The sequence below is a fragment of the Sturnira hondurensis genome, unplaced genomic scaffold (assembly GCF_014824575.4).
Source record: "Sturnira hondurensis isolate 20B ecotype Veracruz unplaced genomic scaffold, ASM1482457v3 Scaffold0016617, whole genome shotgun sequence".
NCBI lineage: Eukaryota > Metazoa > Chordata > Mammalia > Chiroptera > Phyllostomidae > Sturnira > Sturnira hondurensis.
The window spans coordinates 3,166,127-3,181,379 of record NW_028089248.1 but is presented as its reverse complement, the minus strand read 5'-3'; the positions used below and the strand labels follow the sequence as shown (position 1 = coordinate 3,181,379).

Here is a 15,253-nt window from a genome sequence, read left to right as displayed (position 1 = left end):
AAGCGTGTTCACAGCCGTTCCTCCCTGTGGGAGGTGGTCTGTGGTCCCAGGCTATGCCCTCTGCCCCGACCCAGCTCAGCCTGGGGTCCTTGGGCCCCTTGGACTCTGCAGAGAGGGTCCCATGCTGCTGAACTGCTGGCGGGAACCATGGTGGGATCAGAGACCGCCTCTGGCTCGTCTCAGCCTGGGTCATTGGCAGCCAGGTTGAATGAGGGTCAGAGGAGGGTGGACGGTCAATGGGAGGAAGGTGGGTGGCCTCTTCCATGCAGGTGTCCAGGTATCTGAGGCGCCAGGTTGATCACAAAGCCCCTTCCCAATCCAAACGTGGGCCAGCTGTTCTGGTGCCTTAACGGGTGGGTATTCCAACTAGTTTTGAGCCCCCGGAGTAGCTGTTTCCGTAACACCCTCCCGCAGCCATTTGTGGGAACCCCCTGGTTTATGATCTTTTCTTCAACAATGACAGATCTGGCGCCAACTGGACAGGGCCCAAAAGTAACATGAGTGCTGGACGAGATTACCAAACGCCTGGGCAGGGGGTGTCTACAAAGTCTTCTGGTGCAGGCGTGTTTGACTGTCTGAAAACAGTGACAATAAAAGCTGATGCAAAGTTCAATAGGCTAGCCCTGGTCGGGTGGCTCAGTTGGTTGGAGCATCATCCCACATACACCAAAAAGTTGCAGGTTCGATCCCCGGTCAGGGTGCATGTGAGAGGCAACCGATGCATCTCCCTCCCTTTCCCTTGCCCTCTCCTTCCTCTCTCTGAGCTCAGTGAACATATCCTCAGATGAGGATTAAAAAAACTCAATAAGCTATTGCTTCTCAAAATCATGAAGCAAATGACCTCTTAGTGGAATCAAAGTGTCTTTGTATCCGTTGAGCCCTGGCTGGAAACAGATGGCCCCCTGAAACTGGGAGTTAGAGAAAAGTTCGATACTGGGATGCTCTACCAAGGGAAGGGTGGGGTGTGGACACCCATTGGGATGGAGCGCCTGTGGCGCTAGGACGAGTAGTGGCCATAAAACCCTTTTAGACCTAAGCGGCACAGGACGAGAGCAATGACTGGGCCTTGGAGAGAGAGGGCTGTGTGGAGAGGGTCTCCTGCCATCAGCTGTTACCTGGGAGGGGAGAGGAGGTGGAGGAAGCGGTTGGTCATGCCCACCCCGGGGGCAGATCTGGCAGTGCCTCCCGTTGGTGGAGCCCAACCAGGGGCCAGAAGACGAGGGACCCCAGTGCTGCAGTGCCTGCAGTGGCAGACACCCGCTTCAAGCTGGCCGTGGTCTCCATTTATCAGTCCTTCAGGCTGTCTGTGTTGGAACTCCCTTCCCCTGTTGGGAGGATTTCTTGCCTTCTAAAGCAGAGCCCGCCTTCCACAACAGCAGTGGGAAAATGCCATCATTCACTTTCTCAGCCTCTCTTGCAGCTAGAGTGTGGTCACGTGACCTCGGCTCCGCCAGTAAGCCATAAGTGCCCTAGATTTTCCATCTAACGTGGAGGAGCAGGCACTTCTCAGCATCCGTTGGGAAAGAGATCATAGCTGGGATGGCAGCTGTCCCCAGTTCTGAGATGATGTCAGGGTCCAGCCTCAGGAGTGTCGACAGGCAAGGTGATTAGTTCTGTGGCTTGGACTTCGGCCTTGTTCTGAGTGACACAGCGCCCAGCCCCGGTTCTCTTGCTCTCGTGGAGTATCTGTGAGCGGCTAACCCTCTTTTCAATACTTTCCTTCTCAGTTTAAGCTGTTCAGAGTTGATTTCTCTCGTTTATGACTGAGAGCCCTGACTGAGACGCAAGGTGGGTGAATTGGGATGACGATAGCTGTTCTACAAAGACACCCAGGGCTTTGGCGGCTTAATGCAATAGGAAGTTGCTTGTTGTTTACCTTAGTCCAGAGGCCAATGGGGGAGGCAGCGCCCCCTGCCTAGAGTCATTCAGGGACCCTGCCTGGTCCTAAAGTCATCATGAGGGCTTTGACCTTCAGCATGGAGGGTTTCTGCGACAGTGCTGCGCTTCCCTTCTGCCTGGGTCTCATCGCCTGTGTGGCATTCATAAGGGACATTGGGACATGGAGTCCCTGAGGGCGTGATTGCTCCCTAGCAGAACTCCACCCACCTCTGGTGGCTGTCTCTGCCTCACGGTTAACCAGTTACCTCCCAGAACTAAGAAGTACAGTGTGGCCTCAGGAGTGCCTGCGTCCAGCAGTGGGAATCTGTGCCTGTATATCATGAAGACCCGGTCTGTCCTCGGCCCTTGGCTTTTCCTCCACTGTCTTCATTCCTGAGCAGAACGGCTCTCCAGCTTTGATGTAGGATGGTAGCCAGAAGCTCCAGGGTGATATCTTAGCAGCTTAACAAACCAGTGGACAGACAGTGCCCCTCTCTCGGTATTCCAGCCAAGGTCCCGGGGCTGACTCCTATTGGAGCACCTGGAGTCATGTGTCCTTTCTGGAACCAATCGCTGTGGCCAGAGAGATGGAGTAAGTTGATCTGCCAAGCCGGAGAGGCTGTGCAAATTCCATGCCCGTGCCAGTTGGGACCCCCCACCTTCGTGGGGAGCTGCCCACTCCAGTCCGGTGCTCAGTGGAGCTCAGCCATTTCCCTGCTGGAGACAGAGAATGGAGCCCCTGGCTGGCAGGCTGTGGCTACCCGGGGGGCGGGGGGAGATGCGGGGCCTCCCAGCCAGTGTGAAGGGCAGTACTTGCCCAGCCAGAAGTTTCCCACTTTGGACACATGGGCAGCCCTAGGAGGGACCAAAGCTCAGTCATGGGCCCCCTGCATTGCAGGCAGTGTGGGGAGTGGAGAGAGCCCAGCCCGGGGCATCCTGCTGCACCTTGGGAGAGGTGTGCCAACCTTCCCTGGAAGCAGATAGGTTCAGCCCTACCTAAGCCTCACAGACTGAGAGGATGGTTCCCCACAGAGAAATCTGGAAGCTTCTGTCAGAGCAGAAAACAGTGAACACGATCAATGCCTATCCAATGTATGTGGACACTTATTCTTGGCTGTGGCCCGTGGAGGAATGACCCCGGGGATGTGGGGACCCACCGCAGAATAGAGGGTGAGTTAACTCACCGAGGGTATGTCTGACTTGGGGATTTTCCACACTCGAACAGAAGCCCACACCACCTGCCCCTTTTCCCAAGACATGCCCCTTTTCCTTCGATCCAGCACCTGTCCCATTGTCCTAGGACCTAGGAGGCCTGGGTCCTGTGCATGACCCTGAATAATTTTTTCCCCTCCCTGGGCCTCAGTTTCCCATTCTGGGAGGTTGGGGGCAGGTATGAGCCAGGCGACATCGAGTCCCTCGGCTCAGACATCCCAGGAAGGTGGGAGGCAGTCTGGCTGAGGGTCTCCGTTCGGATCGGGCAAACGCTGGGACTCGTCAGCAGTAACAGGAACATTGAACGCACGCTGCCTCGGTGTGGGGATTCTTGCTAATCCTCGCTTTATTTTTTGTAGAATAATTCAATTCAACAATTCAATTCTACAAATATTTATTGAGTGCCTATCACAGTCAGGGTAAGCCCAGCATTTGGAGAACTACTTTCGTGCTTGCGAAATCTGCTAACATCCTGTGTCCAGGTGAGGGGGGGGGAGGTGGGGCAAGGGAGGAGACCCCCGTAACAAATGAGGATACTCTGCCACGGTGCCTCCCCTGCACGGCCCCTCCTGTGCTGCTCCTGGTCCCGGTGGGAAGTTGACATTTATGTGTGTGGTTATTTGATTAATGCTGGTCTTTTCCACTCGACTGTTTGCTCCAACGGGGGAGGGGTCAGTACGTGCCACGTGCCCCTTCAACAGCAGGGTGTGCCGAAGGGGCACCTGAATGATGGGGGGGGGAGGAAGGAGAAGAAAGGGAGGGAGGGAGGGAGGACGGACGCGTGGATGGAAGGAAGGGAAGGATGGAGGGAGAGGGGTTTCACTGGTCACTGGGAGATCTGCTTCTCTCTGTCGGGGGTCAGCCAAGGCCCTTGTCCGGTCCGGGCCCAGTTTTCTCCTCTGTCAAGTGAAGGAGCCCGCCCATAAATGCTGATTTTCAAGCAGGCTTTGCATCAGCCTCGTGCCTAGTGCTGAACCTCTCGGTATGGCTGCCCCGGCTGCACCCCAAATTTTATGATCCGGTCTCTAAGGGTAGAACCCAGTTGTCTTCACTGTTTGCCGAAGCCCCCCTTAGGAAGCTGGCATTTGGAACTCCGTGGCAAGCAGGCCTGTCCAGTCCTGACATCCTGGGGTTTCCAAAGGATGTCTGCACCGAGTTCATGTCAGCTCTCCAACCCCCTCTCGCCACCCCCACCCGCCCACTAGGCTGACCTCTCTAGTGATGTGCCATTGACCTGACTCGCCCTGGAAGCGCCCACTGCCTTGTTCTGCTCCAGCAGGCACGAGGTAATTTGGGTCAAATCTCATCCTTATCCCCTTATTGTTCCCTTCCAACTTTGGGATTCTGGGGGGCAAACTCCTGAGTTTTACCCCGGAATCACAGTCCTCCCATGCTGTGCAAATGGCATGGGGGTACGCCCGTGCCAGTTGGGACCCCGCCACCTTCGTGGGGAGCTGCCCACTCCAGTCCGGTGCTCAGTGGAGCTCAGCCGTTTCCCTGCTGGAGACAGAGAATGGAGCCCCTGGCTGGCAGGCTGTGGCTACCCCGGGGGCGGGGGGAGATGCGGGGCCTCCCAGCCAGTGTGAAGGGCAGTACTTGCCCAGCCAGAAGTTTCCCACTTTGGACACATGGGCAGCCCTAGGAGGGACCAAAGCTCAGTCATGGGCCCCCTGCATTGCAGGCAGTATGGGGAGTGGAGAGAGCCCAGCCTGGGGCATCCTTCTGTACCTTGGGTCTCAGTTCGCCCATCTGTAAAATGGGATGGCATGCCTTGGCCTATCTCCATCATGGGACACTTGTGAGGAGCACAGGAGAAAAAAAGTAGTTGTAACTGAGCCATCTGCATCTGCATGAAATCCACGCTCCCTTCTCTCATCCAGCAAAATGGAGGCGTGCCCCTCACCATGGGTCTTAGCCTAGTGGTGGCCACAGGTGGCTATTTTCAGGGTCACTCAGGCACCTGTTACTTCTACCCCTGAATGTGGGCACCTCCTGAGGATGGGTCCTCACGTTGTCACCTGCACGCCCTCCATATACATTAGGCAATGCTGAAAATGTGACCAAGGACAAGGACCTTCTGCGCCACCAAGGTGGTGGTCCTGCTGGCTGGGCATCTGTCCGGTGCTGAGTGACTGTCGTTCCAAAGTCCCTCTTCTCACCTTGGCACCCACGGAGCAGGCAGCCACCTATTCAAGGAAAATTGACTTTGGATTGAGTTCATACATAGCTGGGGGGCGGAGAGCCAGCTTTCTCAGAATTCAAATGAAAAAACATAACATAGTTAATATTCAATAAAAAGATTGGGCAACCCTCCCCCCATTTTCTGTTTTATGGTTTGTGCTTGATCAGGGCCTGTTTTGGTTTTGATTAATGAATGACTCACCTTGAGCTGCTTTCTGTTTATTCCATGCGCATTATGAATTTGCAGAGGGCCTGTTGAACTTGACATCCGAAGGAAATGCTCAGAAAATCTGTGAAAAAGATGTGGATCATTCAGAAACCTTGCAAGGGGGAATGGGTGCCAGGCCACAGGGTCCCAAAGTGGGATCTCTCAGTCTACAGTCGCCCCCAAACGGTGTATTCACGGAGCCCCTGCCCTCTGCCAGGTCCTGCTCTGTCCTCCCCGGAGGCTGGACAGGAACGGGCACCAACCCCCAGCCCGCACATACGGCGTCATTGTAGCCCGAGTCCTTGTTCTGCCCGACACTCCGTTTTTCTGATCGAGCCTGACAAGTCCCTTCCCCTCTGCGGGCCGCAGTTTTTTTTGCCTGTGCGTGGGGTCTGCCTGCCAGTCTCTGAGGTCTTGCCAGCTGGGCTGTGGCTCATTCCTTCCTGGCTCATGGTGAGTTTGCCGATTAGATGAATGAATCAAGGAAAGAGGTGGGCCGAGCTGGGTTCTCCTTCTGGGGCTGCCCATTGCTTTCCACGTGGCCCTTGAGTGGGCCCTGCCTCTCTCTACAGATCATGGTTTCCATCAGGACAATGGAGATTTGGACTAGGTGAGTGCGAGACTGAGTCCCACCCGCCAGAGGCTTTGCAGACATCTGGGGCAGCATTGGTGGTGGTGAGGACCAAAGGTTTTGGGCACAGCACTGGCTCTCCAGGTGGGTCCACGGACTGAGCAGTCCCTGGAGGCACACACCTGGTTGCCTCTTCTACAGTGGTTACCTGTCCAGTCCTGAGTGCATGACCCTGGAACGGCTCTCTCTCTGAGTCCTTCCTGCTGTGACGCTTTGCTATTCTAGGAATGGGTGGGGAGGGGTGTGGGCCTGGCCGTGTCCCTCGCCGCTAGTGCCAAGTTGTAGATTCATGGAAAGGGCCCTGAGATGCAAATATTATGTACAAGAATGACAGGACACGAGGTGCCCAGATCACACACAGTTTCTGGGCATGTCCTTGGGGAGGTTTGCCAAGGAGATTAGCATTAGATTGGCATTGGCCTTGGACCAGTGGGCTGGGCAAAGCAGATGGCTGTCTCTCCCCAAGGTGGCATTCCGTGGGCTGAGGGTCTTACGGAACTAAAAAGTGGAGGAAGGGGGGAATCGCCTTCTGCCTGACAGCTCGAGCTGGGCCTGATCACTTGGATAGCTTAGGATGGGGTCCGGCCAGATGCCGGGCCTCCTGTCTGCTCCCCCAGGGTTGCTCCATCCGCTGCGCATGCCACAGCTTACCGCCCCCTTCACGGAACCCCAGATGGCCAGCCTGGGTGGTCCCCCAGGCTCCACAGAACAGCTCTCCCCATGTACCCCCTTGCTGGTCTGTCCTGTCCAGCTGACCAGGCCACTGCCGGTTAGTTACAGCGTCTGGTAGCCTGCCTTCATGTTCTTCCTTGTAAGAATGACCCAGTCAGGGACCTGCAGTAAGGGGCTGCCTGTTGACCTTGCGTGGTTTCTGACTTTCCTCCGCATTTGCCAGCACGGTTTATGCCTTGACCTTTCGTCTATAACCGAGCATTTCCCCTCTGATTCGGGAAAGCAACCAACCCTACTCTCTGTGCACGGGGCTAATGGGAGCCAGCCACCACAGTGCCACATTCCCATGTCGGGATGTCAGCGCCTCACGGTTGCCTCTCATTGTGTGTCCTAAGACCCCGCTGTTCCCCAAGAATGGAGCCCGCAGGGGCAAAGATGCAGAAGAGGGAACTGTGCTCATGACCTTCATCGATCTCAGTCAAATTCAGCCCCAGGAGGAGGGTGCATGCCAAGCTTCTCGTGCTTTTGACGTGCCCAGGGCATGACAACAGCAATGTCCTGACCCGCGGCCTGGTGGCACGTCCATCGACTTGGCGAGCCGTCGTCTGGCCGCTGCCCTCTGTCAGAGCGATTGCCCAGGGTCTTGCCCCTGCCTTCTGAGCAGGGGCTGGCGTTCCAGAGGGCAGAGGGGCCATCTGACCTTGGCACAGGCGCCCTACAGGGCTCCATCCGTCTGTGCCCACATGGGTGGCGAGTGTGGCTCCTGGGCAGCTGATCTGCTCCTGTGACCAAACTCAGAGTTCTGAGGGGCAGGCCTGGGCCTCTGGGCCCGGCCCCTCCCCGGGGTTGGGAGGCCCCAGAGTAGGACAGCCTTCACCATGGCTGCTCGCAGTGCGCACACTGTCGGGCTCAGACCTGGGGAGTGCTCTCTCTCGTGGGATGTGGGGTGAGTCACCGTCCCTCCTGGGGCCTCGGCTGCCTCATCCGCAAAGTAGGAAGCGGGTGGCACTTGCTGCTCAGGGTCCCCGTGAGGATGAAATGGGAGAACATCTGACTGAACAGGTACAGCCTGTGGTCAGCAAATACCCGTGAAGGCTATCACTTCAGCATGGGCTCCCCCACAGCTGGGCCCTTAGCATCGGCCCTTGAAGTGGGCGACGAGGAGGCCTGGCGGGCACAGCTGGTGGGGAGCGCCATCTGGCTTCTGTCCAGCAGCCCGTGGCCCCGGCCACATGGAGCCACCCGAGTGCAAAGCTGAGGTGCCATGTGGCTGCCCCAAGTCTGTGACCACAGGGAGACCCCAGCAGGTTCGGTGGCTATCCTGTCCTGTATCCCCTGGGCTCGTCTGGGTTGACCTACAGGCGTGCACAGCCTCTGGGAGGTGGGCTGCAGTGCGCCCCAACTATCTGTCTGCGTCTTTCTCTTGGTTGCAAGCATCAGGGGGCTTGCTCAGGTGGGTGCCAGTGTAACCAGGCAGTGCGTGTGCACATGCATGTGTGAACGGGGCCCCCAGTAGCCGGGGGGGGGGCTGAGAGTCAGCGGACCCGTGGCCCAGCCCCCTTCCTCCAGGGGGATTACACCAGGGTGTCCTCTATAGGGTTCCTGAGGGTCCCCGGAGACCCAGCCCACGGCCGTCCCAGCCATCTGACAATCACTACATGGCCTTTCCTTCCTTCCTGCCTCGGTTTCACCGCTGCCTCATTATGCTTCCTGGGGTCAGCCCCCAAGAAACCATGTGCAGCCGGCAAGGGTCTGCTTTCAGCTAAACTCACGCAGACCTGAAGTGCCTGTCCCACATTTCTGGGACCCAGTGAACCCCGATGCCTCAGCAGGGGGCCCCAAACTGGCCATCCCGTGAGCCGCGGGCTGTGCCAGAGGCCCCTGGTCGTGCCCCCTGCCCTCTGAAAAGGCCTGCGTGCCTCGCCCCCACCCGCACATCATGGTGCACCCATCAGGGCGGGTGGACACACATCTGGGCCGGGGCCCAGGTGCAAGGTGTCTCTTCTGTCCTTTGCTGGTGAAGAGAAAAAGCTGAACACACTGCCCTGGCCCCACCCTCTTCCTCCTGTGTGTATGTAGACGAGTGTCTTCAGAAGCCCACGTTCCTGGGTTTCTGAATGACCATGGTGGCCTCCAGGAACCAGAGCTGCCCTCGGCCCACCTGGTCCTCCTGCCGCATCCTGCGGGGTCCAGGTGCCACCTTCCTGGGGGGTGGGGATTCCCAGTGAAATGCAGTTCAACTCTCATGCAGACGGCCAACACCTGTGGCTCCGGCTGCCACTGTGCAGGTCTAGTTTCATGGCCAAGGTTGCCACTGAGCTTTCCCTTTGAGTCTTACTGTAACGATACTGTGCCCCCAGACAAAGGGAGGGCAGGGCCCTGGGAGAGCGAGGGTGAGTGAGGCAGGGGGGTTCCTTGCTCTCGTGGAGTAGGTGATAGCGCACACACACAGGATGACTTCAGGGGGTCGAGGGCCCCGGGGGAAGATAAACATGAGTGAGGTGAGAGGAAGGGAGGGGCAAGTGAGCCCAGTGAGGCTGGATGGGCCTGGCGTGCTCCGGAGCTGGAGGGTGGGACGGAGAGTCCACAGGGTGAGAACAAGGGCTCCTGGCAAGACGGGTTGGCAGGGGCGGCTGGGCAGGTCACCTGGGGCTAAGACTGGGAGTACCAGAGCCCTGTGTGAGGACAAGGGGATGCCACGGGCGGGGAGCATTTTCCGTGGGGAAAGAACGGCATGATCGGATTTGTGTTGTCTTCTTTTTTCCCATTTAACCATCGAGGTATAAAATACATTTGTGGCATGTGCACGCATCCTGGTGAATATCTCGGTGAATTTTCACACATGTGTGGCACCCAGGTCAAAATATAGGACAGTCTCAGCACCTCAGGAGTTTGTGTGCCTGTAACATCCCTCTGGTTGCTCTGGGAGACACATTATGGGGCAGGGGGAGGGTCGACCAGTTGGAGGCAACTGTGGTCACGCAGGCACGGGTGAGAGTGGACACCATGGAAATGGAGATGTGGTAGATTCGTGATGCTTTCTGTCGGAAGGGCCAATGAGAGTTGCCGGTGGAGAGACTAGGATGAGTCAGAGCAAAGCAGAATCTACAAGGCATCACCCATGTTTTTGGCTTTGAAAATGGATTGTGAGCGCTAGGGCTCGGTGGGGGAAGGGCGGTGTTGGGGGTGGGGCGGGGCAGCGTGCAGGGACTGGTTAAAGCAGGTGCTTCTGGTGCCCTCTGTCCCCCCAGGCCCCAGAGCAGAGCCCCCAGGAGCGGAGTCACAGGCTGGTGAGATGTGACAGCGGAAGTCCCTACTGGGCTCGGGGACAGAGGGACACAGACCCTGGCTGGCCTGAGGACACTGGGAGAGGCGGGGAGAGGGCAGCTTTGGCGAGCCCTGTCTCCCTCTGCATCCCTTGCAAACCTGGGTCACTGGAAGGAGAGGCGGCAAGCGGGAGGTGACGTCTGCCTCTCACCCAGGAGCCATCTGCTCACTAATGCAAACATCCTGTCTGTCAGGCCAGGCGAGGACAAATGACTGGGGCCGCCCTGCCACCAAGCCCAGGGAGAGGGGTCGCAGGACCCATGAGGTAATCCGTGGGATGATGTATGGCCCCGAGAAGAGTTGGGTTAATGATCCCAGGCGGGGCCCGGCGTAAAACACAGTAATTTCATAATACGGCGTGTGATGGATTAAGGCGCGTTAACACCAGGAGTATACATTAAGGGAAATGATCTTGCTGGCATACTAAATGGCAAAATAAAAGCACTTTCAGAAACTCCCGTGATGAATGGGTCTGCCCTTTTAGTTCCGTACCATGACAAAGGAGAGCTCACTTCTCCTGGTCACCTCCCGGGCAATTCTTCTAAAGCTCCCGGGACCTCTGAGGGCCCCAGGGAGAGGGCAGCCTGGGGTGACAGCCACACCCGCAGCCGAGGACACGCCCTCGCGGCATCTTCCTTGGGTTCTGGTCGCCTTCATCGTCACCGTCCTCGCCTCTGCCAGGAGAGTCCCTCACATCCTTGGTGCACTGATTGGAACGAAGCTGCTGAGACTCGACGGAGATGGACGTCTCACCGTTCAGCCTGACGCTGTGCGAGAAGCCCCAGGTGAACGGGAGGCTGGCGGGGGTGAGAGACGTGTGCTCAGCAGTCACGCCGTCCAGCTTAGATCTCGGCTCTGCTACTCGATGGCCGCACAGTCTTGGCCTCGATGGCCCACACTCCACGTAACCTCTGCAGGCCTCAGTGTCTCCATTTACAAAATGGGGGTCACAGGAACCCTGCCTGGGAAGCCCGAGCTTGTGGCGACCTGCAGAGGTGATTTATTGAGCAGGTGCTCGTCTGGTATGTGTGTGGTGCTGGGCGCTGGGAATGTGCACCCAGGGTGTCACCTGTCACGTGGCGAGTGCTCACTAGGTGTGCGCTGTCACTGTGCTGGCTGTGTTGATGCCATTCAGCAGCCCTGAGGGGCAGGCGCCATCGGTCTGTCTGCTCTGCCGGTAGGGAGAGCAGAGGTGCAGAGAGGTAAGGTCATGGCCAGGATTAGAGACGGACAGGCTGACCTCTGACCTTTAATAACCCCCACCTTCTAGGGAGGAAATGGTGGCTCTGGTTCTGAGATGAGATGACGATAATTCTTCTATGGGCACCTGGGCCTGCACGCAGACATTTCCTTGCTGGACGCTGGAAACTGAGGAAGAGATTGGAGGGGGGAGTAGGTCCCCACTCCGACAGGCCCCTGAGAGCCTGGTCTGCAGTCCCAATGCCTTCCTTTGGCCCCGGGATGGTAGAGGGGACTAAGACTCCTTCCTGCCTGGTGGACACACTGTGGGGAGCAGCAGGCTTCTGGCCAGCTCCATCTCCTGGGGGGGCCTTCCAGTCTACCTGGCTGGCGTCAACAGGTACCTTGTATGGGTTGCCAGTACCAGCCAGCTCCTCAGGCTCCCACCTGCATTGCTCTGGAAACTGCTCGCATCTTACAGATGGTTTTTTAGCATCCTCCTTCTTCAGTTATCCATTCAGGGCACACCCAGTGGCCCTGCTCCTGCTTGGGCCGGCGGGGACGCAGCAAGAATACAACAGGGCAGACTGGGCCTGGTGGAGCTTATATTCGAGTGGCAGTAAGCCAACACCAGCCACCCAGTCCCAGGCTCACTGCAAGGCGGTGGGAACAACACCTCCCAGGGATACTGAGTGTGAGGGTGCACACTCCTGCGTACGGGGCCAGCTGCTCTGCTCCAGGCACTGGCTGCCCTGTGGGAACGCAGGCCCCCCTGGTCATGTCCTCTGGCTATCCCAGAGGATGGGTAAATGTGTATCATATTTTCACTGAAACTTCCTGAGCTTTTAAAATATTAGCCATGAATTGGAAAGTGTTTCAACACCACACAGGCCGCAGGACACCCATCTCCCCCATCTCCCGGCCAGGTCTGTCTCACAGTGTGGCAGCCAGCAAGCACCCTAATAGCGCATCGTGGTGCACCCCTGCCTTTGGACAGCTGGTGCACAGCACCCCATGGTGTGCACGGCACTTTCCCAGGGAAGACCTCCTTTGGCACTCAGGACGGCCCTGGGGGGAAGGCTGTCACCGAGAGCTGGCTCCGTGAACAGGACCAGAATGGCTCTGTGCCTGCCGTTTTCCTCAGACAGGGCGCGTGTCAGTCAGTAAAGAATGGGAGAAACCGAGTAGCCCAAGCGTGGCCTCAGCTACGGGTAGAGGCCGGGGACCAGCACTCAGATTCCTGTGGTAAAGGAAAGCGTCCTCCTCGCTGTCTCTGCAAGGCCCCGAACAAAGAACCCACAGTGGCTGGCTGGAGTCAAGGGTTCCAGAGCTCAACTGGCCAGGTTCGAACCCTGCCCCTGCCAATTTGTACCAGCCCCAGTTGCCGCCTCTGCAAAATGGCAATGACCTACATCATAGGGCTGTTAAGAGGACGCACCGCAAGGGTGCCCACAAGTTCTTGGTCACAGAATCCTGCGTCTGTGGAGACTGTGTTATTTGGAAAATTTAATGGTATGAGACAATGTCTATTATGTAAGGTTAAATGAAAAAGCAGGCACCAGACGGACTCACTTTATTTTTGTATGCATGGGCTGAAGGCCGGAAAGAAACAGGGAGGAAGACACAGCAAGACGGTAGTAATTTGGGGGTCTAGGGTTATAGGTGATTTTAATTTTCTACCTTATAATTTTCTGAATTTTCCAAATTCCCTATAGTCAGCATGTATTAATTTTAAAAAAATCACATCAGGACAATTTGTTTTAAAGAATTAAGTTCCCAGTCTTCAGGAAAACTTTCTGGCTTTATTTTTTTTTTTTAATTTTCTTTTTTTTAAGGTTTTATTTATTTATTTATCTTTAGAGGGGAAGGAGAGAGGTAGAGAAACATCAATGTATGGTTGCCTTTCGTGCGTCCCCTGCTGGGAGTTGGCCTGCAGGGAACCGGCCTGCAACCCAGGCATGTGCCCTGACTGGGAGTCGAACCGCGATCCTCTTGTTCGCAGGCCCGCGCTCAATCCACTGATGGAAAACTTTCTGGCTTTAAACTTCTCCTCCCTTCCCAGCTGAGGTGTCTGTCTGCCTAGAATTCCCACAGCCGTCCCGAAGGCAGAGCCTGCGCAGCGGGGCCACGACCTCCTGACCCAGCCCCCAGGCTTGCTCTTCCCTGCCTACCAGTGGGTCCCACCAGGACGGGGGTCTGTCACAACAAGCCACTCCATTCCTCAAGCAGGAAGAGAATAGGGACCCCGGAGTCTCAGGAAGTCCTCAGACTATTTATGGGCATAAACAAAGGACTACAACTTGATTATTCATCTCCCACTTCTACAAATCTCCTAGGAGCACTGATAGGAGGAAAGGAAACGAGAAAACTTGGAGCAGTCTGTCTCTCTTTCAGTGTCCATGTGCATCAAAGGATGGATGAATGAGTGAATGAATGAATGAGGGAGTGAATGAATGCATGAGTGAGTGAACAAATGAATGAGTGAATGAGTGAGTGCAGGCGTTCGTGGGGTCCTTTCCTTTGCCAGCAAACCAGGAGATCCTGAAAGCAAATTCATTTCCTCCAGATCCTGTCTGTTGGACGGTGAAAGGAAAATAGAATTGGCCATTTGGATGTTCCCTTTAAATGATGGAAGACGGGCAGACTGTACAGTTCCACAAGTACAGCTTTTTAAGAGTATGAAGTTCTGATCTAAAATTACATTTAATTATTGTTACATTTTAGGCCCTGTAGGAAATGACAGTAGGGAAGTGTGACTTTCGCGTCAGCGTTTGAAAGTGTCTGTGAGGTAGGTGAGGGTTTTAACAAACAGTGGGGCTTTGAGCCGAAAATTACAGGACATGTATTTGCAACCACAAAATTAGGTTGATCCCTTATTGTTCTAATAAGTCTCTCCACGCAGCCCCACACCCAAAACTTTTCCACCCCCAGCCCTACCCCCAAATTTTGTTTAAAAGCCGAGCACATCCTGAGCCCTCCTGCGAGCGCGACCTAACAGGGGTGAGGAGGCCCAACGAGAAATCTAAGATAGGAAGTAAGAGTGATTTTGCCTTGTGATCGGACAACAATCAGTGGCTCGTCGTCAGCCCCTTAATTCATTTCTTATAGTTTTTCTTGTCACATCCACTTGCTTTATAGCTTCCTAACTCGCAAGTTATAGTTGTAATTTATGGTCAAAATTGAGTGGTAGCAAATCAAGGAATATTCCCATTGATTACCCTAAATTGTCTAATCTCCTGTATGTTTTTAGAACTTGATTGGGTGGTATTTACTGATTGCCCTCATCTAATTTAAAAATCAATCAATAGCAGCAACGAGGGCTGGGGTTAAATTGAGCCTCATGCAGCCTAACCAGAGCTAACGCCCAGCAGCGGTCTGCACGCAGCCCCACGGCAGGCAGATTTAATGCCGAAAACCAGAGGGGTCTGGGGCAGGTGCCCCAGAAATTTCTGCCTGCATCTCCTGCCTCTTGTGTTGGCTATTTGGGGTGAGAGCCCTCCGCTGGAACGCTTCCCCCCACGCCCTCTGGGGGTATTAAGGGGGATAAACAGAACGCTGGTGTTTTTGTATTAGCTGCCCACACTATCACAGGGAGAAAGGTTTACACATTCCTGAATGCATACCTTTGACACTCAAGGCTTCACGCCTTTGGCACTCATGTGCCTCTCTTGTTGTTTTTGCGCAATGCTCTCTGGACCTTCCCATGAGCCAGTCACAGCGGACAAGGGCACTCTGACCCGTTACACCGTTTGGCTCCGACACAAACCCCAGGAGGGTGTCCGCACCACTATGCAGGTAAAGCGGAGGCTCAGGTGAATTCCGCAGCTGGTCCCAGCCCAGGTGGTCTGATAAGTAAGACAGCTGGGGACATTCTGGAGAAGGCAAAGGGGACCAAATCCAGGAGCCTAGGTGCGCTTATGTCTCAGTGGTACCCAATCCTGCACACCGCTCAGGAGAACACAGAG

At 55.8% G+C, this 15,253-nt stretch overlaps 1 long non-coding RNA gene across 1 annotated transcript; it reads left to right on the top strand.

Annotated features, from left to right (window-relative positions):
- The first annotated feature begins 3,128 nt into the window (after positions 1 to 3,128).
- Positions 3,129 to 5,390, top strand: LOC119001108 (uncharacterized). Its single transcript, XR_005069484.1, has 3 exons — positions 3,129 to 3,572; positions 4,155 to 4,376; positions 5,133 to 5,390. It is a non-coding gene; the product is annotated as an uncharacterized LOC119001108 (long non-coding RNA).
- Positions 5,391 to 15,253: the final 9,863 nt, after the last annotated feature.